We start from the raw sequence: 24,866 nt of genomic DNA on the forward strand, positions 1-24,866 counted from the left end.
AGACGAGTCACATAACTACCGGGACATCTGAACCACCCGTTTAACCCTTAACCCGTTACAGGGAGCAGGGCCGGGAGGCAGGTTCTGCTCTTGGCTGTGGCGCTGACGAGCGGCGTGGGTCTGTTTCCCGGTGTCCTCACTGGCAAAGCCACAGTGTACGCTGATGGACTTCAGCTCGGAGCACTCACTCCTGGCCAGGTAACACTATCTGTGTTGGGCACCTTTCCCAACTAGACGGCAGCAGCAGACCCCTGTCCCCTGGAGAGGTGACCGCCAAAACGGCTTCCAGTCATCAGCAAATGTCCTCTGAGAGTGAAATGCCCGGGGTTGAAAACCACTTCCTATAATCAGGATTAAATAACACACACTCCATTTGTATTTATCATTGTTTTTATTTTACTGGTAGGGAATGGAGACATTTCATGAAAAATGAAATCAATTGTATGATACAGTCAAGATCTTGAAAAAGAATGATCATTTCTCACCTTTAATCAGTAAACATTCCTCTCCAAAGGAGGTGAAAAAATACTTACATTAAATGTACCAAAAATAAAACGCATTAATTAAATACCACATCTCTCTAACTTCTTTGCATTCATTAACTACCACTCTAGAGTAAAAACAGTGATGGCTTTTGTTATGGATTCATATTTCTTTAAAATACTAACTACAATAGATTTCCTTGTACAACTGTATTATTGCATGTTAATCGACAAGATAAAATGCAGGGAGAAAACAGTGACATCATCATTTGGAGGCTGCCGCAGTCAACTGCTCACCGTCCAATCACACATCCTTTTAGTTAATTTCTAGCAGCAAGTGTGAGAAACCCATGGGTTACTCTGTACAGCACCTTGGGAAAGAAAGTGCAAATATAGTGGACCAGCAGAACAACAGCAGTCGAACATCTTATTTAAACTTCTGAGATGAGAAATCGCCATGGAATTCTTGGTAGCAAGATCATTAATACTTTATAAACTTTATACTTGTGGTGGCATACTGTAAGGTTTACAGAAAAAAAAAATAAGCAAGAGAGCTAAGAATCACTGCATCAGAACTTTTAGAGGTTTCTTACATTTCAAGTAAGTTTAATCAGCTCTCACTGTTATGAGCACCACCTCGGGCAGGCCAGCGTGCCATCGAGCGGCGCCCTACAAGTGGCTCTTACTCGCCACATAGGTCTTGGGATAAATGTGCTTGTACTGCGGCTGAACGGTCACGTGAAGGCTACAGTGATGGCGGCTGTGGATCACTATTCGGTGAAACTTCTTGCCTTCCCTCATGACTTCTTCTATACTTTTTTCAGTAGACAAAACTTTTTCTAAAAAGTCTTTCTAAAAAATCTTTCAAGTATAGCTCATCCCCTGAAAAACAATAAAATTTTCATTTCATAGAGTATTATTTTACAAGTAATTCCAATATGTTGCTCGCACATGAATCATTATTTGTTTGGGACTAAGATAGTTGCTAAATGGTCCTAACCGTATGAGCTTCTCTCAATTTCTTTCTTGTATTTCCCTTTGTCAGTCTGAGAGGCAGAAGGCAGAAAGAGAAAGAGGAGGTGCACATCCGGCTCTCCCAGCAGCTGGCTCATTCCCCAGATGCCTGCAATGGTCTCACTCACGGGGCAAAGCTGTGAGCCAGGAACTCTGTCCCAGTGTCCCAGGCAGGTGGCAGGAACCTAATCACTGGAGCCTGCACTGTGGGCCCCCGGATCCCCAGTGGGAAGCTGGAATCAAGAGCCAGAGCACTCTGATATGGGACATGAGCGCTTTAACCACTATCTCCAAAGCCTGCCTCCCTCCTTAATTTTGAATACCTCACCACCTTCATCCCCCAGCGAAGATTTTCTCTGCATGCATAAGCATTTATGACTGGTATACTGTTCATGCATCTAACTTGTATATTAGTTCATGACTCTGTATATTTTGCTATTTCATTGTGTTCTGATAAAATAAAGGAATTACCACTGGAGCCGGTGCTGTGGCTTAGTGGGTAAAGCCACCACCTGCAGTGCCGGCATCCCATATGGGCACTGGGTTGGGTCCCAGCTGCTTCACTTCCAATCTAGCTCTCTGCTATGGCCTGGGAAAGGAGTGGAAGATGGCCCAAATCCTTGGGCCCCTGTACCTGCGTGGGAGACTCAGAAGAAGCTCCTGGCTCCTGGCTTCGGATTGGCTCAGCTCCAGCCGTTGCGGCCATTTGGGGAGTGAACCAGCAGATGGAAGACCTCTCTCTCTCTGCCTGTGCCTCTCTGAGAGGTAACTCTGCCTTACAAAAAAATAAATAAACCTTCAAAAAAGACAAAAACTACCACTGATAGAAAGGTTGCTGAATCGTGGCCCTGCAAGTTGCAATACAAACGTTACCACTATTCTCAGGAACCGAGCCGGCAGCCATGAAGGGAGACAGGCCACAAGGCCCCAGTGTGGAGCACCAGCAGCTCTCCTGATGTGCACCAGGCCAGCAGCAACCAGCCACTAACAACTGCCCCAGCTCAAACAAGCTGCCAGCTTCCCAGTGCTCACAATTCAGAATTAAAGTGATACAGATGAAAAAGAACTTTTTCAATGTCTAGGAAATGTTTTTATATAAAAGTAAATGTGTATGGGGCTATGTATGTAGTTGTGGCTCAGTGGGTTAAGCTGCTGCCTGCAACCGTGGCATCCCATATCAGAGTGGTGGTTTGAGTCCTGGCTGCTTTGCTTCTGATCCAGCTTCCTGCTAATGAGCCCGGGAAAGCAGCAGAGGATGGTCTAAGCACTTGGGCCACTGCACCCACACAGGAGACCTGGAAGAAGCTCCTGGCTCCTGGCTTTGGTCTGGCCCAGCCCCAGCCATTGTAGCCATCTAGGGAGTGAACCAGCGGATGGACGATCTCTCTCTCTCTCTCTCTCTCTCTCTCTCAAATAAATGAAATAAATCCTTTAAAAAAGAAAAGAAACAGCAAATGAGCACAATATATGTGTATAACATATTATCCAGAATTCTCATTATAACAAGTACTAGGGCTATTTTATAGGCATTGACCTTATTGGATACATACCTTGTAGCCTCTAAAACCCAGACTGAAATTCATGTCTCTGTGTTGGGCATTCCTGTGCTGCACAGCCCAGCGTACCGAACGTGAGTCCTAACAAAAGCACCGGGGCATCACGACTTACCAGGTAAAAGCTGGACCACCCCATCAGCAGTGAACAAGGTGACGGGCAGCCACCTTTCCACTCCTTCCAACGCACGATCCAAACAAAAGATGTGCAAGTCAGACAGGGAGGCAAAGTTCTCAAGTCTTCTGATTTCGTAGAACTGTGGTGGGGGCAGCCAAATTTCCTTCGAGATTAAACTTCTGGTTGCCTCTGAAGGAGAGGACCACTGTGGAAGACAAAGGGAGGGTTTCCTAAGGTTCATTCCATATATACTGTGAGATCTGAGGTTGTTGGGTCAGTGCCCAAGATCTCATTGAGATTTAAACTTGATGCCCGCATGCGTTCTTCCAGATCCCTCTGAGACTACACGAGATCTGTGAAGAGAGCTGACTTGGTCCTCTTCAGAGGCTGCTTGCTGGGCCACTGACCCTGAGAGCTCGCAAATATGAGGGTGTTCCACAAGGGCCATGGGGGATGGAAGGAAGAGGCCAGCGTGGTTGCACAGCAGGTGGAGCCGCTGCCTGTGATGCCAGCTTCCCATATTGGGGCAACAGCTGGAGTCCCAGCTGCTCTGCTTCCGATTCAGTTCCTTGCTAATGGGCCCGGGGAAGGCAGCAGATGATGGCCCACTATGATGGAGTTCCAGGATCCTGGCTTACGCCTGGCGCAGCCCCAGCCCTTGTTACTTGGGAGTAAACCAGCAAATGGGAAAATCTCTCTGTATTTCCCTCTTTCTGTCAGTCTGCCTTCCAAATAAATAAAAGTTTTTTTAAAGATTTTATTTATTTATTTATTTGAGAGGCAGAGTTACAGAGAGAGAGGGAGAGACACAGAGAGGTCTTCCATCTGCTGGTTCACTTTCCAAATGGCCACAACGGCTGGAGCTGAGCTGATCTGAAGCCAGGAGCCAGGAGCTTCCTCCGGGTCTCCCACGCAGGTGCAGGGGCCCAAGCACCTGGGCCATCTTCCACCACTTTCCCAGGCCACAGCAGAGAGCTGGATCAGAAAAGAAGCAGCATCCATAGGAATGCCGGTGCCACAGGCAGAGACTTAGCCTACTATACCACAGCGCCAGCCCCGATAAAACAAAACTTAAAAAAAAAAAAAAAGAAAATGGAATTAAAAGATTTTTTAAATGTTTAAATCAATGCATATGAAAGGTCTTTGGAAAAGTTCACAAAAATTATGTATGACAAAGAACTACACATGGATTCAGCTATTTTTTTTCATCAAAAGAAACTGATCTTTTAATTCCATTTTCTGTGAACTTTCTGAAATATCCTCATAAGCCAGGAGAGAGGATCAAAGCTGACCTGGGAGAGCTGTTCAGCCTGAGAGGCAGGAGATGCTGAGAGAGCGAGCCTTCTAGTCCGGACGAGGACAGGAAGATTAGACTGACAAGGCAGTGCCTGTGCGTCCCTGAGGATGTCACAATGGACAACACAAAGCTTTCTTGAGCAGTATGGTGCCTTCAGGCATAGAAATGTGGCGTGACGCGGGCCACACGTTACCATGAGGGTGAGGAATTGGGAGCAACAGTTACTTCCAGCGAGGTCAAGAGGCGCTGGGCAGTAACCCTATAGGGTGTCAACCAGCCCCTGTCAGCCCATTAACATTAAGCGGCCTCACTGCTGCAACCTGCCCTCCTTCCCAAGAATTGTGGGGTGGGGAGAGGGACACAGACATGATGAAAAAGAGCTATTTCAATGAGCACAGAATTCTTTAATCAGCTTACTGAATCTTCCTTTACACCAGGGCAAACTGATTCTCATGCCTAAGCCCCTGCAGTTGAAAATGTGTTGGACCTTGCACAAGATGGGTCAAAGGTTTGCCAGCTTCAACATGGGAAACCTGTTACACCTTTACACACCTAGGGCCCTGGCAGAGGGCCCAGCAAACTACAAGTTTAACAAGCACCCTAGATCACTCTTAAGTTGGCCAAGACTACATCTTGAGAAACAAAGCTCTGGGTTTCAAAGGACTGCCCCCACCTCTCTAACTTGTTTCCAAGTCAGTCTGTTTTTACGGTTTTGTTTGAGTTCAGTGATAATCAAGACGAATGGCAAATGACAGGCATCGAACCACCAAGTCCAACCCACAGGTCTCAATAAGTAATCAGTTATTAGATACTTGTTTCTTTGCTTTTTAAATTTTTTTAAAAAGATTTATTTATTTATTTGAAAGGCAGAGTTACAGAGAGGCAGAGGCAGAAGCAGAGAGAGGCCTTCCATCTGCTGGTTCACTCCCCAAATGACCACAATGGCCGGAGCTGAACAGATCCGAAGCCAGGAGCCAGGAGCTTCTTCCAGGTCTCCCATGTGGGTGCAGGGGCCCAAGGACCTGCACCATCCTCTATTGCTTTCCCAGGCCATAGCAGAGAGCTGGATTGGAAGTGGAGCAGCTGGGACTCGAACCAGCGCCCATGTGAGATGCCAGCACCACAGGCGGCAGCTTCACCCACTGTACCACAGTGCTGGCCCCTGCTTTTTAAATTTTTTTAAAATGTTTTTGAAAAGTAGAGAGGCAGGCACGCACACACGCGTGTGCACACACACACACACACACACACGGAGCTCTCCACTGATTTACTTTCTGAATGTCTACAATGGCCAGGGCTGGAGCAGGCCAAAGCTGGGACCCAGTAACCCACCCAGGTCTCCCATGTGGGTGGCAGGGATCCAAGTACTCAAGCCATCCTCCCCACTGCCAGCGTGCACACCAGCAAGAAGCTGGAATAGCAGTGGAGCTGGGACGTGAACCCTGGCACTCTGAGATGCGGACATCCCATGTGGTGGTTTAACTGCTGCACCAAACCTAAAATGTTTCACGTCAGATGTTCCCACTTCTCAGGGTCATGCTGCATATTCTCATTTTATAGACAGGGAAATTCAGGCAGCTCCTCTGACTAGAGTCTCGGCGTAAAACTCTGGAGGTGCCTGGCTCCAAAGTCTACTTTTTTTTTTTAAGTATTTATTTATTTGAAAGGCAGAGTTAGAGAGAGAGAGAGAGAGAGAGAGATTTTCCACTCGCTGGTCCTGAAGCTCCATCCAGGTCTCCCACATGGGTGACAGGGGCTCTAGTCCTTTGGCCATCTCCTGCTGCTTTCCCAGGTGCATCAGCAGGGAGCCAGATTGGAAGTGGAGCAGTAGCCAGGAATTGAACTGTGCTCATACGGGAGGCAGGGGCTTATCCCACAATACCAGCCCCCCAAATTCTACTCTTTCCGCTAAGCTTTTGAACCTCAGCACTAAGGATTCTAGCCGCATAATTCCTCGTTGTATTATGCACTGAAACAGGGGTGTTGAGAAGCATTCCTTGGCTCTACCCACCAGATGCCAATAGCAATTCCCCAGCAGTGACAACCAAAACCATCTCCAGACGTTGCCAAATGTACCTGGGGACCGGGTGGGCCTCCTGCGGAGAACCACTGGTCTAAACAGGGTGAAGAACTGTTCACTGGAACCTCCTCTCCCAGTCGGGAGAGAATGCCCACTCCCTCCCCTCCCCTCCCCGCTGCAATGTAAGAAACAGAGAACTGGATAAAAGCTCTGAAACAGCCATTTCCAGACACTGAGCACTGCAGAGCTGTGATCTCTGAGAAAGGACAAACAAGGCAAGCCCTAACATTGCCTGTGGTTTCGCCTGAAGTCATTCCAGGGCTGCACCACAAGGAGGCAGAGTCTGGTCAGTATCTAGGACTCTCACTGGCCCCAGGGGGCAGAATGTGCAGCTGGGGAGGCCCTGCGAGGAGGGACCCACGGCTAATAGAACTCAGATTTGGGTCCTAGAATCTTTGCTAGGCACTTATCTGTAGATGCATAACACGAAACCACACGAGCCAGGAAAAGACGATTCCCGAGAAAGTAACAGTCACCCTCTACCTACCGTGTAGGGGCCCTGTAGAATATAAGCAGTATTCTAGCAGACACCACAAAGGTCACAGTGAGAAGTGCAGCCACATCAGCACTAGAATAAAGGCTACTGTACACCCTCCCTAAGCCAGCTACACTCGCACTTCAAAAGCATCAAGGCAGGAGCTCTGGGAACTGAAGCAGAGGTGTAGCATTGTAACACTGGAGCAAGCCAGGACTCCAGCTACAGCCGTCTGGGCGGTGCTGGGTTCCTGCAGCCTGTGAAGACGGTATTGCTTACACTGGCTGCCCAAAGGGCGGATGGGCTCCACTGGCTGCCTCGTTCCAGCAGGACAGACAGTATGGGCAGGACCCACAACGGCACCAGAGGTGAGCTAAGCCACTTTGCACAGGAAGAAGGTGCCCACTCTGTCTAGACCTTGCTCCTATATTGAATCTGAAACTTGCGTTAAGAGAATCAAGAAGGTCTGCACGTACAGCCACGCTCAGAGGAACCCGGGCTCCAGCAAATGCATCACTGCGGCCAATACGGAAGCTTCCTTGGGGACGCGCACTCTCAGCATGGGGCTTTCATACTAACAGTCTGTCCAGTCTGTCCAAGAAACACCGCCAGGATGACAGCACTCGACCATGGGTTTCACTAATGCCAATTTGCAGCAGTAGTTAGCTGTCTGTTTCATCACGTTAGTGGTGGATGTGCAATGCTGGCAGCTGTGAGGCAGCGAAGAAGTCACTGGAGAGGGAGAACCCAGAACCCAGCAGGTGTGTGTTTCCAGGAAGCTGAGCTCATCAGGAGGTGTTAGGAACTGTTGCCTCTAAGGACCGTGCAAGAAAACACATACCGTGAAAATGAAAGGCTATCCCTGGTTTAACAAAGCGTAATCCTATGTAGGAAGCCTAATCCTATCTTTTGGGGACAGAGGTTTTCTTCGTGTGCTAAACTATGTAAGTTAGAGAAGACCAGCTTGTTTTGTTTTTAATTTCCCTCCCAGATCATTAAAAAGACTTTTCTTATGTATTTTTATTCAATTGGAAGGCAGAGAGAGAGACAGACAGACAGACAGAGAAAGGCAGACAGATTTTCCACCTGCTGGTCCACTCCCCCAGACACTTGCATTAGCCAGGGTTGGGGCAGGTCAGAGCCATGAGCTTGGAACTCAACCTACAACTCCCCCATGGATGGCATGGGCCCAGGTATTTGAGCTGTCACCCGCTGCCTCCCAGAATGCAGATTAGCAGAAAGCTGGGAGGGGAAGCAGAGCTGGGACTTGAACCTAGGCACTTCAAAATGGTGTGTAGGCATCCCAAGAAGAGACGTAAGGACTGTGCTAAGTGGCAGCCACCCAACACACCTTGAAAACAGGGCTGACCGGAGCATTCTCATTCTCTCAGGGGGCCATCCATCAATGACATTTAGCACAGCCAATCTATGCTAGCAACATTCTGCAATTCCTTCAAAGAAGGCAGCCCTTTGAGAAGTCTCTTGAACCTAACCAACAGTCCCTTCGTGGGTGATATTTGTGATTTTCAGTAATCCGAGTTTCCGGGGGTCTTTGAACAAGACTCCAGGATGTGAAGGTTAGTTGCTGTGCTGCACAGATCTCATGTATTAGCGTCTGTAGGAAGTTCACTTTTCTTTTTCTTTTATGATATGTTGTGCATTTCACAACTTTAAGGTTAAATGAATTATACATTTATTTATTTTATTCTTAAAGATTTATTTATGTATTTGAAATGTGGGGTTACAGAGAGGCAGAGGCAGAGGCAGAGAGAGAGAAAAAGGGAGAGGTCTTCTATCTGCTGGTTCGCTCCCTAAATGGTCGCGCTGTACTGATCTGAAGCCAGGAGCCAGGAGCTTCTTCTGGATCTCCCACACGGGTCCAGGGGCCCAGGGACTTCGGCCATCTTCCACTGCTTTCCCAGGCCATAGCACAGAGCTGCATCGGAAGTGGAGCACCCGGGTCTTGAACCAGCGCCCGTATGGGATGCCAGCACTGCAGGCAGTGGATTTACCCACTATGCCACAGTGATGGCCCTTATTATTTTTATTTACTTATTGTTTTATTTTTTCATAGGCAGAGTTAGACAGTGAGAGAGAGAGAGAGAGAGACAGAGAGAAAGGTCTTCCTTTTTCCATTGGTTCACCCCCCCCCAGGTGGCTGCGCGGCTGGCGCGCTGTGCTGATCCGAAGCCAGGAGCCAGGGCACAGGGCCCAAGGACCTGGGCCATCCTCCACTGCACTCCCGGGCCACCGCAGAGAGCTGGACTGGAAGAAGAGCAACTGGGACAGAATCCGGTGCCCCAACCAGGACTAGAACCCGGGGTGCCAGCACCGCAGGCAGAGGATTAGCCTAGTGAGCCGTGGCGCCGGCCCCTAATATATATTTATTTATATACATTTTTTAAATGATTAGGGGCCAGCATTGTAGCACAGCAGGTTAAGCTGCTGCCAACACTGCATATCAGAGTGCCAGTTCCCCATTTCTGATCTAGCTCCCCAATAATGTGCCTGGGAAAGCAGCGGAAGATGGCCCAAATGACTCGGGCCCCTACCACTCACATGGGAGACCAGGCAGAGTTACAGGCTCCTGGCCTTGGCCTGGCCCAGTCTTGGCCATTGCAGCCATTTGGGGAGTGAACCATCAAAGAGATCATCTCTCCCCTTCTCTTTATCACTCTGCTTTTCAAATAAATCTTTAAACAAATAAAGGGTTAAACTAAATAAAAATAAGGTTGTGCCATTAGTTCAGAGATGTAAAGGCAAGTATCATCATGATGAGAGAAAACAGAGTATTTATGAATTAAAAGGAACTTCCAGGGGAAAGCATTGTGGTATAATGAATTCAGTCACCACTTCCAATGCCAGCATCCCATATCGGTGCTGGTTCTAGCCTTGGCTGCTCCACTTCCAATCCAGCTCCCTGTTTATGTGCCTGGGAAGGCAGCAGAGGATGGCCCAAGTGCTTCGCCCCTGCAACTGCACAGGAGACCCAGATGAAGCCTGTGGCTCCTGGCTTTGGCCTGGCCCAGCTCCGGCCATTGCAGCTATCTGGGGAATGAACCAGTGGATGGAAGACCTCTCTAACTTTCCTTTTCTCTCTCTGTAACACTGCCTTTCAAATACATAGAATAAATTTTGTTTTCTTTTTTTTATTTTTCCTTCCAGAGAGGAAAAATAACTGAAGTGAAAAACACTCTGGCTGCCATTTACGGCAGGTTAGGTGCTTTATAAGCAGAGCGCTAACTTGAAAACAGCAAATAGAACAAAGTAAAACAGAGGAAAAGAAAAAGATCGAGAAAAACTGAATCAGGCATCAATGTACTATAAGACATTATGAAGTAGTCTAACACACGTGTGACTGGAATCCCACACAATTGGGATAGGGAAAGAGATGAAATAGTTAAGGAAATAATAAAACGGACAAATCAGTGTACACCATAATCAAGTTGCTAAACACAATCATTAAGAGAAAGTATTAAAAAGTCACATACACCAAAAAAATGCACATATATTAAGTACACAGAAGAAAAGATAAAATTGACAGCAGATTTCTCATTCAACATTTCATTAGCAAAAGGGGAGGGGGAGGGCTGCTGTGGCCCAGCGGATTAAGCTGTTACTTGGGCTGACAGCAGGCCATATTAAGAGTGTCTGGTTCGCATCCTGGCTACTCTGCTTCCAGTCCAGGTTCCTGATAGTGCGCATCCTGGGAGGAAGCAGATGACTCAAGCACTTCAGGCCTGTGACCCATGGGAATATCCAGTTGGAGCTCCAGGCTCCTGGCTTCAGCCTGGCCTAGTCCTGGCCGCCCCAGGTGTCTGGGGCAATGAACCACCAAAAAAATGCTCAAAAAAAAAAAAAAAAATGAACCACCAGCTGGAAGATCTTTCTCTCTCTCTCAAAAAAAAAAAAAAACAACGGTAGGAGAGGACTTCAATAAGTTCATGGAAATTAGAATTTAAAGTGTAGGGGCCAGGGTGGTGCTACAGCAGGGTAAGCAGCCACTTGCAATGATGGCATCCCATAGTGGAGAGCCGGTTCGAGTCCCGGCTGCTCAGCTTCGGATCCAGCTCTCTGCTAATTCCATCCTAGTTATTCTCCCAAATGAAATGAACTCGAGTCCATACAACTACCTGTAGGCAAAGATTATAGCAGTGTTGTTCATCATCTCCCTAAACTGAAACAACTCAAGTGGCCTGTGAGTATAAACTGCTGTGTGTGCACACAACGGAATACTACTCTGCCACTGACCCTGTGCAGCAACACAAAGCAGTATCCAATGTGTCGTCTTTGAAGAAGCCACAGTGAAAGGCCACTACTGCTCTGGGATTCTGCATGCACCCATTTCTGTGACATTCTAGAAAAGGAAAAACTAATAGCAACAGAAAACAATCTTTTCTTTATAAAGCATTACAGGTGGAGAAAGATACAGGTACAAAGGAGCTTCCTCATGGGAATATGGGGAAGTGAGGAAATGCTTCTGCATTTTGACTGTTGGGGTGATTACACGATGCCATGCATTTTTCAAAATACAGAAGTCTACACAAAAAGGAATGAATTTTTCTGTAAATAAATTATACATCAATGAAAAAATAGGGGTGGGCTTTTGTCATAGCAGTGAATCCTCAGGCCGGGTCTGCATTCCACATGGGAGTGCTTAGGTTTCCGTCCACGTTCTGATGCAGATTCCAGCTTGCTGCTAATCAGTGCACACTCTAGGAGGCCTCTTGACCATGGCTTGAGTGACTGGGTCCCTGTCCTCAGTGTGGGGGACTCAGGGTGAGTTCCAGCTCCAAGCTTTGGCCTGGCCCCGCCTTGGCTACTGTGGGCATCTGGGGTGCGAACAAAGGGATGGGAGAGCTCTGTCTCTCCTTGTGTCTCTACCTTTCAAATAGATAAGAGTTTGGTGGGTGTCCCAATATCGATACTATTTTCCACACTTTTCTGCATCTCCAATGTATTTTCTAAGAAAAAGTTAAAAATTTTAAATTAATCTGAATTTTTAAAAGAGATTTACTTATTTATTTGAAAGGCAGAGATAGAGAGGGAAGGAGGCAGGGAGGGACACAGAGAGAGATCTTCCACCCACCAATTCATTCCCCAAATGGTTGCAATGACCAGGGCTGGACCAGGCTGAAGCCAAGAGCTTCATCTGGGTCTCCCACATGGTGGCAGAGGCCCAAGCACTTGTGTCATCTTCTGTTGCTTTCCCAGGCACATTAGCAGGGAGCTAGATCTTAAGTGGAGCAGACGAGATTTGAACAGGTGCCCATATGGGGTCCTGACATCACAGGTGGTAGTTTAACTTGCTATACCACAATGCTGGCCCCAGCATCAATTTTTTTTAAAACATCTTATCCTCTGACATGGCATAACTTATGTAGTATTTTTACTAAAAATGTCTAACCTAAATATATTAATATAGTTATAATTATTGAGGAATATTTTGCAAAGTGACTGCCCTTATTCTTCAGAAATTTCAGTATCATCAAAGATAGACCAAAGTTCTGCCTGAATGAACTCTACAAGGCCATGACAATTAAATGCATGTGTCGTTCTGGGTTCTTTATCAGAAAAAACAAGCTACAGTAGACCTTATCAGGACAAAGGGAGTACAGACTGTGTATCAGGTAACAGTGTTGCACCAACATTAAATTTCTCAAGTGTGATGATTACATTATAGTTCTATAAGAGGAAGTCTTTGTTCCTAGAAAAAGCACTTAAGTGCTCTGAGTTCTAGACTCATTCTCAAATGGCTCAACCAAAAAAGAAAAAGTAATTTTTACATACACATATTTCTGAAGTGCAAACGCAGCAAAGCGTTACCAACCAGTTAGTGTGGGTGTAGTACACACAGGCATTCATGATGCTGTTTTTGTGTTTGGAAATTTTCCAAAGAGTAATTTAGGAAAGACGTTTACAAAGCATTCTTAGGGGTGGGCGTTTGGGGCAGCAGTCAGGTCACGGCTTGGCACACTCAGAGTACCTGGTTCACATCAAGGCCACACAACCACCAATCCAGCTTCCTGCCAATGTGCCTACTGGTCAGGCAGCAGATGATGGCTCAAGCACTGTGGCGCTGTCACCCACGTGGGAGACCAGGACTGAGCTCTAGGCTCCCAGCTTTGGCCTGGCCCAGCCCTGGCTGCTGTGGGCATTCTGGAGTAAACCAGCAGATGGAAGAACTCTGCTGACCTGTTTTCCCAATGAAAATACATAAATAATTTTTTAATGTTAAATGTTGAGGCTGCTAGAATGTTTCATTAAAAAAAATCTGCTTCTAAAACCTGTAAAATGCAAGCCAGGCCCAGTTTTTGCAGACAGCAACACACACAGTTCTAGTTGCCAGTTCCTCCAGGAGCTTCCCAGGGAAGGCCGAGGACTACTGCTTTCTGCACTCTCCAAGGCCACGTGCCCAGCCATCAGGGTGCTACGGCCTCCCAGATTTCAAACACAGACGTGTGTGGCCTGGGCTGCTTTCCTCATATATGCTGTGTGTACTTATGTATTTGAAAAGCAGAGTGACAGAGAGAGATGGACAGCAAGAGCAAGGTGGGGGATGGGGAGAGAGCTCTTCCATCTGCTGGTTCATTCCCCAAATGCCCACAACAGCCAAGTCTGGGAGGAGGGAAGGAACTCCACTCTGACCTCCTACACAGGGGCAGGGGTCAAAGTACTTGGGCCATCACACGCTGCCTTCCCATGTGAGCACACGGGAAGCTGGACCCGAAGCTGAGCGGTCAGATCTGAACAGGCACCCTGAGGTGCGATGCAGACATCACACGCGGCACCTAACCAGCTGGGGCGTGCGAGCCCTCCTCACATTCCTGGCAGCCAACAGCTCTTCTCGGCCCTCCTTAGCCAGGAGAGGTCTCGGCCCCGCCAGATGTGGCAGAGTCTCCTGCAGGCCGGACTCTTCAGGAACAGCACAGCTGCCCTGCTACAGGGCTCCTGGTGATGCGGCTCTCCAGGTACAGCTCTCGCCTCTGTCTGCGTCACTCAGGGAGGCCGCTGTCTTCTGGGTCGCTGCTTCTCTTCTCTGCCGGGTTCCTGTCTCATGACCACCAAGAACCAGTTCGAGTCCCGCCTGTTCCACTTCTGATCCAGCTCCCTGGGAATGTGCCTCGGGGTCCCAGTGCTTGGTCCCCTGCCACCCATATGATAGGCCCGGATGGAGTTCCTGGTTCCTGGCTTCAGACTCTGCCAGATCTGGCTGTTGCGGCCATTTGAGGAATGAACCAGTGGATGGAAGACCTCCCTCTCTGTTGGTCTCTGTCATTCTGTTCTTCAAATAAGTAAATCTTTTGAAAAAGTCGTGGCAAACTCCAGATAAAATTCATCCTTTTGGGCAATTTTAACTGTACAGTTCAGTAGCATTATGTAGACCGGCACTATTATGCAACCACGAGCACCAGCCATCTCCAGAATTCCTCACCTTACAAAACTGAATCTCTGCCCTGTACGCACAAACCCAACCTCTGGCAGCTGCATTCAACTCGCCCACAGAATCATACAGCACGTGGGCCTTTCTGCTTGGCTCACCTCACTTCATATGACATCCTCATGTGTAAGAGGACACCTCCAAACTAACTAATGTGAAAGCTAAATAATTTCCCATCCTATATGCACACCACCCTGAGGGTTCCCCATCACCTGTTGATGGGCACAGGGTGGGAGGGGGCACCGTATCCATGGAAATGCCACATCAATCTGGATCAGGACAGCCGGAACCTGGACCTCATTGGGGCACATACTCCTATAAGGGGCAGAAGATTTGCTCCAAGGGTGAGCCAGGTCGCAGTCATAAGTGGAGGCTGGGCAGAGCTGAGGGGAGACACAAGCAGGTTCCAGGGCCCAACACACACACGGGTTCCCAAGCAGGAGGGCACGAGCCCAGCACTTCTTGCCCAAGTCCTGCACCCACGGGCGTGCACGTGGCAGGATGGGTGAGAGCCCTTTCACAGGAAGGAATTGGGACTGACATATTTAGGACTGATGGAGAACATTGACTAGTGCAGAGGAGCCTCCCAGGGAGACCTGAAATCCCTTCAAAGTCTGAGAGCCGGGGCCGACGCCATGGCTCACTTGGTTCATCCTCTGCCTGGGGCGCCAGCGAACCATATGGGCGCCGGGTTCTAGTCCCAGTTGCTCTTCTTCTAGTCTAGCTCTCTGCTGTGGCCCGGGAGTACAGTGGAGGATGGCCCAAGTGCTTGGGCCCTGCACCCGCATGGGAGACCAGGAGGAAGCACCTGGCTCCTGGTTTCAGATCGGCACAGCGCGCTGGCCCTGGCGGCCATTTGTGGGGTGAACCAAAGGAAGGAAGACCTTTCTGTCTGTCTGTGTCTCTCACTGTCTCTAACTCTGTCAAGTAAATAAAACAAATTGAAAAGTCTGAGAGCCAGGCCTCCTTGCAAGGAGTCAGCGGCTTCGGGGGTGTGTGACGCTCTGGTCGGGTGAATCCACAGAACACAGACACCACCCATCCCCCTCCTTCGCGGCGCCCCTCCCCATCCCACACCCTGGCTCCGGTTTGTAAACTCCCTCCTCCAGCGCCTCCCCTCCGGCTTCCTCGGGAGCCCTCCCTGCACCTCAAGTCTCCAAGGTGGCGGCCCATGCCCGCCCCGGGGACCAGGACACCCGCGTGAGGAGAGGGCGGCGTGGGGGGGGCGGGGGGGTCCCAGAAGCCGAGCCCTGAGGGCTGCGGGCAGCGGGGGAAGTGCGGGAGCCAGGTCCACGGTTCCCCGCGAGGGCCCTAACCTAGGGCGGACGTGGGCTGGGGTGTGCGGGGCACCGACACACCTGCCTACGTGCTCGAGTCAGGAACGCACACCTAGTGCGAGACAGCTCGCAGCAACCGCCCTCCGGGGTCGTCGGGAACAGCGCACGCGCCCCCTTCTGAAGCGACCCCCACCCGCACTCCAGCCTCCCGCCTGCACCGACCCGGGCCCGACCGTCCGTGCGCGGGCCGCTCGCTCACCTGGAGCACCAGGACCTGGAGCATCTTCGCCGCGCCTCTGGCCCGCTCGCCCTGGACCACGCGCCCGGCGGCGGGCGTGGCGGGCGTGGCGGGCGTGGCGAGCCGCGCGGCCCCCGCCACCGCCCCGGGGGCGGCCCCTGCCATCGCGCCGGACGCCTCAGGCCTCTGCGGGGGCCGCGCCCACCAGCTCCACGAGGACTCCAGCTTCCTGCGCTGGACGCGCCCCCGCCTGCAGGCCGGCCGCCACGCCCCCCAGTGCCGCGCCTCGTCTTCCCACCCGACGCCGCCGCCGCGGGCGCGCTCTGGGCTCCTCGTCGGCTCCACCCCGCGCCCCCAGCCTCTCGTAATGGCGCCCGCCCCCGCGCCGGCCTCCAGGCGTCCAGAAGCCACGTGGGCGCCCAACGGCCCCGGACAACGGCCGGCCTTGCGCAGCGCCGCCGTGCGGCGGGGAGGGGCGTGGGGTCCCGCGGTCCTGGCGCGCGGCTCGCTTCCTGGGCCGCGGGGCGCCCGGGGGCTTGGGGACCTGGGCTGGCCTCCCCGCCGGGAGCGCGCGGGGCCTGCTGGGCTGTCCACCCCCAGCGTCCAGCGGGCCGCGCTCCCCAGGTCTCTGTGCGGGGCTTGCTTGTCTTAGCGGAAGTGTGCACGACCCCGTCCTCTGAGTGGGCCGGGGTCTGCAGCTCCTGTGACTGAAGCAGCCACCAGAGTTCTCACTTGGAAGGCTCTGTCCCCGCACCCAGAAGAAGCTCCTGGCTTCTGATTGGCCCAGCTCTGGCCATCTGGGGAGTGAACCAGCTGATGGAAGACCTTTCTCTCTGTCTTTCCCTCTCTCTCTAACTAGCACTCAAATAAATAAATAATATTTTTTTAAAAAATGAAAGAAACCTCGACACCCCCCCCCAAATGCTGGGCCAGGAAGCTTTTACAGCTGAATTCCTTAATATTTCAATGGGGGGTGGGGGTGGGCACAAGGTTTCTTAAGCTCTATGTGGAAATGTGTTAATTGATTGGGGCAACCAACAAAATAGTAGAAGACCAGATTAGAGAGAGCATGGGAATTGTTAGGTTCTGTGCTTGGGGGAGCAAGATGTTCAGGTAAGCCTCTAGTTTTAAAAAATAAGCTCGACTCTCTCGGTAACTGACTTTCAAGTAAACCTTTAAAAAAAATAAAAATTCAAGGAAAAAAAAAAAGCTTGATTCTACAGGCCCCACAGGTGTGTGCTTGACGTCCCCCAGGAGGACCTTGGGAAAGGACAGGTGTGTGCCTGCGAGTCAGGCAGGAAGCTGCTGATGGGGAGCATGGTGTTCACCTGGTGCTGAGGGGGGGGGGTGGCGAGGAAGCAGGCTACATACCTGGCAGGCCAGCACACCTGTCGACAGGTGAGACGTGGAAGGTCCCGAGCCTGAAAGGAGGTGGAGAACACGGGCAGGCGATGTGCCAGCGCGGTGGCTGGAGCCCCTGCGTGCGGTGTCCGTCTGCACTTGCATTCAGTTTCCTGCGATGTGCATGAGAAGCAGCAGGGGAAGGCCCAGGTGCTGGGTTCCTGCCACCCACGTGGGAGATGCAGCTGTATTTCCTGCTTTCAGCCCGACTCGGCCCTGCTACTGAGGGCACTTGGGGAATGAACCAGTGGATGAAAGATCTCTCTCTCTCCCTCCCTGCCTCCCTCCCTTCCTCCTTCCTGCTCTCTCTCTCTCTCTCATTTTGCATTTCAAATATATAAAATTTTTTTAATGAAGAATGCAAGGGACAACCTTTGTCTTTTTTTCTTTGATTAACTCATGCTGCAAAAGGTGATCCTGAAACATTGTCACAAACCTGCTTCCAGAAAGTGGAACTATTTGTACATCACAGTGGCCTTACCAAGCCCAGGGTCTTTGGCTCACTTGCAGATAGAAATTGACAAGGGGCCAATATGCAACCCAGAAGGGTTTATGGGGCGCTCATGCTCCAACACAGGGACAGCACAGCAGGGTGAGCTTCCATCAACTTGCTGTCCTATGGGAGCCGAACAGGTGCTTTCATGGGGGTGGGAAGGCATGCCCGTTCCCCCAGTACACACGGCACTTCAATCTGGCTCAAACCCCCGGGCACAGGACAGCATTTGGCACCCAGCTAGGTGATCTGCACAGGCACCGCTGATTTGGCTTTCACTCTTTTTGCACACGACACACCACAGCAATGGTGCTCAATACCATCACCCCGGAAAGTTCACATGAGGCCATTTTGGGCATGCTTGAACGTTCAGGAGTCCCTACGAGGGCAGCAGGGGTCACTGCCGGTGAGGATCTGACACTCCTCGCTCCTGATTGGTTTGGAGCTAGAAATGGACACGTGTCCAGTTGTGAGGAGCTTGATATTTTTATAAATGAGTCCTGTTTCTCTCCTGTTGCACTGGGATGGATACTCAAAATGAGGCTGCAGCCACCCAGTCTCTTAAGACTGCAGAGTTTCAGAATCTGTACCTGTAACCTGCTCCCCCCTCCCCCAACTCTGATGCTAATGGGAAGATTTTTTGTTTGTTTTTTAAAAGACCTTGCACCATTGTTTTGGACATTTGGTGCAGCAGTTAAGACACAGCTTGGTATGCTGGTAGCCCCTATCAGAGTGCCTGGATTTGAGGCCTGGCTCCACTTTGAATTCCAGCTTCCTGCTCGCCTAGACCCTGGGAGGGAGTAAGTGACAGCCCAAATATTTGGATCCCTGTCACCCACACAGGAGACCCAAATTGAGTTTGGGGCTCCTGGCTTCAGCCTGGCCCAGCCCTGGCTGTTGCAGCCATTTGGGGAATGGATCAGTGGCCAGGAGATCTCTGTCTCTCTGCCTTTCAAATAAACAAATGTAAATAAAAATTCTAAAACTTTACAACATAAACAGGTAGAAAGAGAACAAGGTTGTGGAAAAAAGGAAGACGTAGTATGGTGCTGCCATATCGTCCCCATTGGGTGTCTGGGCCACTTTGGAGCAGAGCAGCTGGGGTTCAGGCTCTGTGGTCTGTAGGAACCCCCAGAAGAGCCCAGGGAAGAGTTGGCCACGTTAAGTGGAAAAAGAAAGCAATGACTGATTACGATGACTTTGCATTTTGGGTCTGGATTTGCCACTCCTTTCCTGATGCGAAGACACCTAAAGCTTAAGAAAAACATTGGGGGCAGGCCCTTGGTGCAGTGGTAAACCCGCTGCAGCCAGGTCCTATATAAGAATACCTGAGTTCAGGCCGGCATCCTGGCTCACTAGGCTATTCCTCCGCCTTGCGGTGCCGGCACACTGGGTTCTAGTCCCTGTCGGGGCACCGGATTCTGTCCCGGTTGCCCCTCTGCCAGGCCAGCTCTCTGCTGTGGCCAGGGAGTGCAGTGGAGGATGGCCCAGGTGCTTGGGCCCTGCACCCCATGGGAGACCAGGACAATTACCTGGCTCCTGCCATCTGATCAGCGTGGTACGCCAGCCGCAGCAGTCACTGGAGGGTGAACCAACGGCAAAGGAAGATCTCTCTCTCTCTCTCTCTCTCTCTCTCTCTCCACTCTGCCTGTCAAAAAAAAAATTTTACTCTGAGATTCTTATAATAAATTTAACCCATTTTTTGTGGTTGTGGTTGGTGTGTTCTAATTTCAGTCACTCTCTTCTAAGGTTTTGGCTTACGTTTCATGGCTACTTTCAGTGCTCTCCCTTTTGCATGAGGAGTTACACTCTTGTTTCTGACTGATTTGAAACATCACACGCTGTCTTTAATTCTACCAGCTACTCTTGCACTGAAAAGCACTTGAACAGATATTTCTCTATTATCTCAGGTATTTACTCTGTCCTCTCATGTTTTTTCCTATTCTTTCTAGCACTACCCCTATATGTGAGAATATAGTCTGGAATAATTGAACAAAAACCACGTTATTTTTATCTTTAAAAGGTTGTTTTTAACAAAACAGGTTAAATTTTAATTTTTAACATTTGCAATGTCTTGTTTAAAAAAGATTTATTTATTAATTTGAGAGTCGGAGTTACACAGAGAAGAAGCAGAGGCAGGGAGAGAGAGGTCTTCCATCTGCTGGTTCGCTCCCCAGTTGGCCGCAACAGCCAGAGCTGTGCCAATCTGAAGCCAGGAGCCAAGAGCTTCTTACCAGTCTCCTGTCGCTGCCCCTCTTTGTGGAGGAACGACACAGGACCCTGCGCTGTTCTTTTGTCTGCTCGGCCCTCCCCGGGTTTGCTGCTGGTTCTTCCCAGGTTGGCTACCATCCCTTCCACCTCTGTGGAAGGGCAGTTCCCCCTGCCACCTTCCCCACTTCCGTGGGGGAGCGGCACACCGCCGGCCGGCTCTCTCGGGGGCTGCACAGGTGTTCCTTCAGATGGATGTTCCTGGTGCATGTTGTCTCTCTCCTCCTTCATAGTCCTTTTCCGCCAATCCCAACTCTGCTACCCACACGCCGAGTACGCTGCTCTCCTCCAATCAGGAGCAGGTCCTACAGTTTATTGGTTGAACTGGAGGCAGCTGCGTAGAAGCTGTTTCTCCCTTCTCAGCGCCATATTGTGGGAGAGCAGATGCATAGAATAAGTCTTAATTCCAGTAACAGTCTAGTCCGAGTTGCTCCCCACAGTCTCCCATGCGGTGCAGTTTCTCAAGGGCTTGGGCCATCTTCTGCTTTCCCAGGCCACAGCAGAGGTGCTGGTTCCAGTCCCGGCTGCTCCACTTCCAATCCAGCTCTCTGCATGTTTCCATGTGGGAAACCCAGAGGAAGCTCCTATCTCCTAGCTTCGGATTGGAATAGCTCACTCTGTTGCGGCCAGTTGGGGAGTAAACCAGCAGATGGAAGACCTCTCTCTTTCTCTCTCTCTCTCTCCTTATCTTTCTATATAACTCTTTCAAATAAATAAATAAATCTTTAAAAAAAAAAAAAAGAGAGGAGCTGGATTGGAACCAGTGCCCGTATGGGAGGCCGGCACTGCAGGCAGCGGGTTTACTCAATACGCCACAGTGCCAGCCCCTACAGTGTCTTTATCTAGAGCAATTATCCAGGCTGGCACCGCGGCTCACCAGGCTAATCCTCCACCTAGCGGTGCCGGCACACCGGGTTCTAGTCCCGGTCGGGGCACCGGATTCTGTCCCAGTTGCCCCTCTTCCAGGCCAGCTCTCTGCTGTGGCCCGGGAGTGCAGTGGAGGATGGCCCAAGTGCTTGGGCCCTGCACCCCACGGGAGACCAGGAGAAGCACCTGGCTCCTGCCATCGGATCAGCGTGGTGTGCCAGCCGCAGTGGCCATTGGAGAGTGAACCAACGGCAAAGGAAGACCTTTATCTCTCTCTCTCTCTTTCTCTCTCACTCTCACTGTCCACTCTGCCTGTCAAAGAAAAAAAAAAAGAGTAATTTTGCAGACTCTCTCTCTCTCTCTCTTTCTATCTCTGCCTCTCTGTAGCTACGCCTTTCAAATAAATAAATAAATAAATAAATATTTAAAAAGGAAAACAAAAAAACCAATATGTGATAGTCACAGAAAGAATTCTCTGGATCATGGGCTCTGAAGATTCTCCTGCTCAAAATACTATAGATGAAAAAACAAACAAAAAAGAAATACTATAGGCTTCTAAAAATTAATCAGAATCAAATATTTTGAATGAGCAGTGCATGGTAGAAGTCCTGATAATAAGTGTCAAAGTCAATTAATTATAGGAAGTAAGTCTGGATAATTACTCTATTTTTTTTTCTTTGACAGGCAGAGTGGACAGTGAGAGAGAGAGAGAGAGAGGTCTTCCATCCACTGATTCACTCCCCAGATGGCCGCAACAGGCAGAGCTGAGCCGATCTGAAGCAAGGAACCAGGAGCTTCTTCTGTGCCATCCACACGGATGTCCTTGGGCCATCTTCTACTGCTTTCCCAGGCCATAGCAGAGAGCTAGATCATAAGAGGAGCAGCTGGGACTAGAACCGGTGCCCATATGGGACACCGGTCCCTAAGGCCAGGGCGTTAACCCACTGGGCCACTGCGCTGGCCCCAATAATTCCTTTTTAAACACAGTAAGCTGGGGCTGGTGCTGTGGCTCTGGCGTAGTGAGTTAAAGCCTCCTCCTGCAGTGCTGGCATCCCATATGGGAGCCAGCTTGAGTTCCAGCTGCTCCACTTCCCATCCAGCTCTCTGCTATGGCCTGGGAAGGCAGTAGAAGATAGCCCAAGTCCTTGGGCCCCTGCACCTGCGTGGGAGACCAGGAAGAAGCTCTGGCTCCTGGCTTCGGATCGGCACACCTGTGGCTATGGGGGCCAGTTGAGGAGTGAACCAGCAGATCGAAGACCTCTGTCTCTCTTTCTCTCTCTGCCTCTCCTCTCTGTGTGTAATTCTGACTTTCAAATAAATAAACGAATCTTAAAAAAAAAAAAACAGTAAGCTTATTTCAGTGCAAAAATTTCGAAAGTCACATGACTTTTTCATAAAATGCAGCTTCCACTACGTTTTTGAAGGTCTTTTGTGAATGTGTAGATATTGCCTCACATTAATTTTTTTAAAAAAAAGACTTATTTTATTTATTTGAAAGACAGAGTTAGAGAGATAGAGAAAGAGAGAGAGAGAAATGTCTTCCATCTGCTGATTCACTCCCCAAATGACCAAAATGGCCGGAGCTGTGCTGATTAGAAGCCAGAAGCCAAGAGCTTCTTCTGGGTCCCCCACGCAGGTGCAGAGGCCCAAGGACTTGGGCCATCTTCTACTGCTTTCCCAGGCCATGGCAGGGAGCTGGATTGGAAGCAGAACAGCCAGACTTGGCCAGCATCCATATGGGATGCCAACACCACAGGCCTGGGCTTTAAACCCACTGAGCCACAAGCCAGCCCCTCACATTTTTAAAAGTGCAGGTTTTACATGTCACAATATGTCAAAATTAGGGTCCATGTTGTGGCTTAATGGGTAAAGCTGCTGCCTGCTGTGCCGGTATCCCATGTGGGCTCCAGTTCCAGTCCCGGCTGCTCCACTTCCCATCCAGCTCTCTGCTAATGGCCTGGGAAAGCAGTGGAAGATGACCCAAGTGCTTGGGCCCCTGCACCCAAATGGGAGACCCAGAGGAGGCCCAGCTGCCATTGCAGCCATTTGGGGAGTGAACCAACGGACTGAAATTCTTGCTCTCTCTCTCTCTCGCTCGCTCTCTCTCTCTCTGCCTCTCTGTGACTCTGCCTTCCAAGTGAATTCAAGATTAAGCACTTTTGTTTTGTTTTGGCTGGAGGCACTCTATCACCAACAATGACAGAATACGGTTTGCTGGGCATCAGAGCAGAAAAGACACACAATTATTTCGAGCCCAGGGAGAACCCTGTGCCAAACAGGATTCACATCCGGCAACTGCTTTAGGCAAAGAAGCACCCAGAGCTGAGTGCCAGCTGCCCGTTGTCCACCTGTCCTCGGGGCTGGGAGCTTTCTCAGCCTGTCCTGGGTTTTCTGACCTTGCCACTCTAGGGGAGGCCTGGCCAGGGATGACCCAATGTCCCCTACACTGTGCTCTCTTTGGAGTTTGGACTAGGGTTGGGGAGTTTGGAAAGAAAACCAAAGAAATCAGGTCCCTTCTTGTCACCTGGCATCCAGGTGCATGACAGCTGTGGCTGACCACGGGTTATCACCAGAGGACTGTCCACATCTGTCAGGGAGGGGCAGTAGCTCCCCCTGCTGGAGCGGAGTCAGCCATTGACTACTTAGGGTCTCTCTCAGGAGTATTTGTCTCTTCTCCATCCGTCTGCTTATGCAGTTATCTGTTTGTATCAGGATGCACTCACATGTGGGGTTTTATTCATGGTTATAACCCGATATGAAGTTACTCGTCTTGCTGCTCACCGGGTTCCAGATAAGTGCACAAGCAGCTGTCTCGGGCTCGCTTCTGCTAGTGTTTCCATGGACACCCTCGTCTTGTTGGAGCCAACACACTGTGCTCCTGCATCGGAGGCTGGGGGAGCTCTCTGGAGGGTCTAGGCAGAGCAGCACCGCCCCTTGGTGACCTGGCGTGTGGGCCTGTAGGGCTGCAGCCTCAGGGGCTGGAAGGGCTCGGGACAACTCAGTCTGGGGAGATGCCTCTCTCCCGATACCACCTGCTGGTGCTGATGGAGGCACAGGGCCCTTTAAACCGCCCAGGGGGTTCAAGGCTCAAGTTCAGAAAAAAAACTCCATTGCTGTGCTTACGCTGGTTTGCAGGTCATACTTGCTGCTTGTTATGTGAGTTTCCCAAGGCAATGAAAAGGTCGATCATCTTATCTCCTGCAACTTGGCTGCCATCAGACACCTAGAACAAGCCCCTATTCTACACCAAAAACTTCATATGGCAGAAAGCAACAGAAAATCACTTTTCCCGGAGCTAACAATGAGCCAATGCAAACACCTAGTGCACTCTTGCAAGAATTGTGCCCCCTCGCCCTGTCAGGCCCACTGCTACAAGCAGGAGTGAACCCGCGAGGACTTGCTCCTAAGAAGCTCTGGCAAGTGGACTTCACCCACATTAACTCCTTGGGTCAACTTAAGTTTGTCCAAGTGGTGGGAGATACTTATTCAAAGGCTGTATTTGCAGCAGCCCAATCCGGAGAAAAGGCTAGAAATGTGATAAAGGTGGTTAAGTCAGCCCTGCTGGTCCTCGGTGTCCCCTGGAAAATAAAGACTGATAACGGGCCAGCGTATACACCACAGGAATTTAATTCCTTCCTGAGGTCCTGGAACATACAGTGTGACACAGGTATCCCATACCTGTGAGAGACATGTGGGGTCAAGCCAGGGATGCTGCAGCCACGGCCGCCCAGGTCTAGGGGAGAGCACAGAGGTGACACAGGCCCTCCAACCACGGCTGTTCCTATTGTGCTGATCTGTCCCAGAGGTCACGGGTACTCACAGCTGCTGCTCTCCCACCCTGACCCAGTTCCCACAGGGCACA

General features: G+C 50.3%; 1 protein-coding gene and 1 long non-coding RNA gene across 3 annotated transcripts in view; one reads left to right on the top strand and one right to left on the bottom strand.

The window, feature by feature from the left end:
- LOC138846705 (TBC1 domain family member 3D-like) overlaps positions 1-24,866 on the top strand; it is a 90,768-nt gene that overhangs the window by 16,979 nt on the left and 48,923 nt on the right. The gene's annotated exons all lie outside the window — the stretch shown is intronic.
- LOC138846708 (uncharacterized) lies at positions 264-17,666 on the bottom strand. 2 transcript variants are annotated; one of them, XR_011384246.1, is made up of 3 exons: positions 15,997-17,666; positions 3,165-3,372; positions 264-2,925 (listed from the first exon to the last, which is right to left on the bottom strand). It is a non-coding gene; the product is annotated as an uncharacterized lncRNA (long non-coding RNA). The 2 variants fall into 2 exon arrangements; XR_011384247.1 differs by having other exon boundaries at positions 302-1,364.

The sequence above is a fragment of the Oryctolagus cuniculus genome, chromosome 18, assembly GCF_964237555.1.
Source record: "Oryctolagus cuniculus chromosome 18, mOryCun1.1, whole genome shotgun sequence".
NCBI classification, from domain to species: Eukaryota; Metazoa; Chordata; class Mammalia; order Lagomorpha; family Leporidae; genus Oryctolagus; species Oryctolagus cuniculus.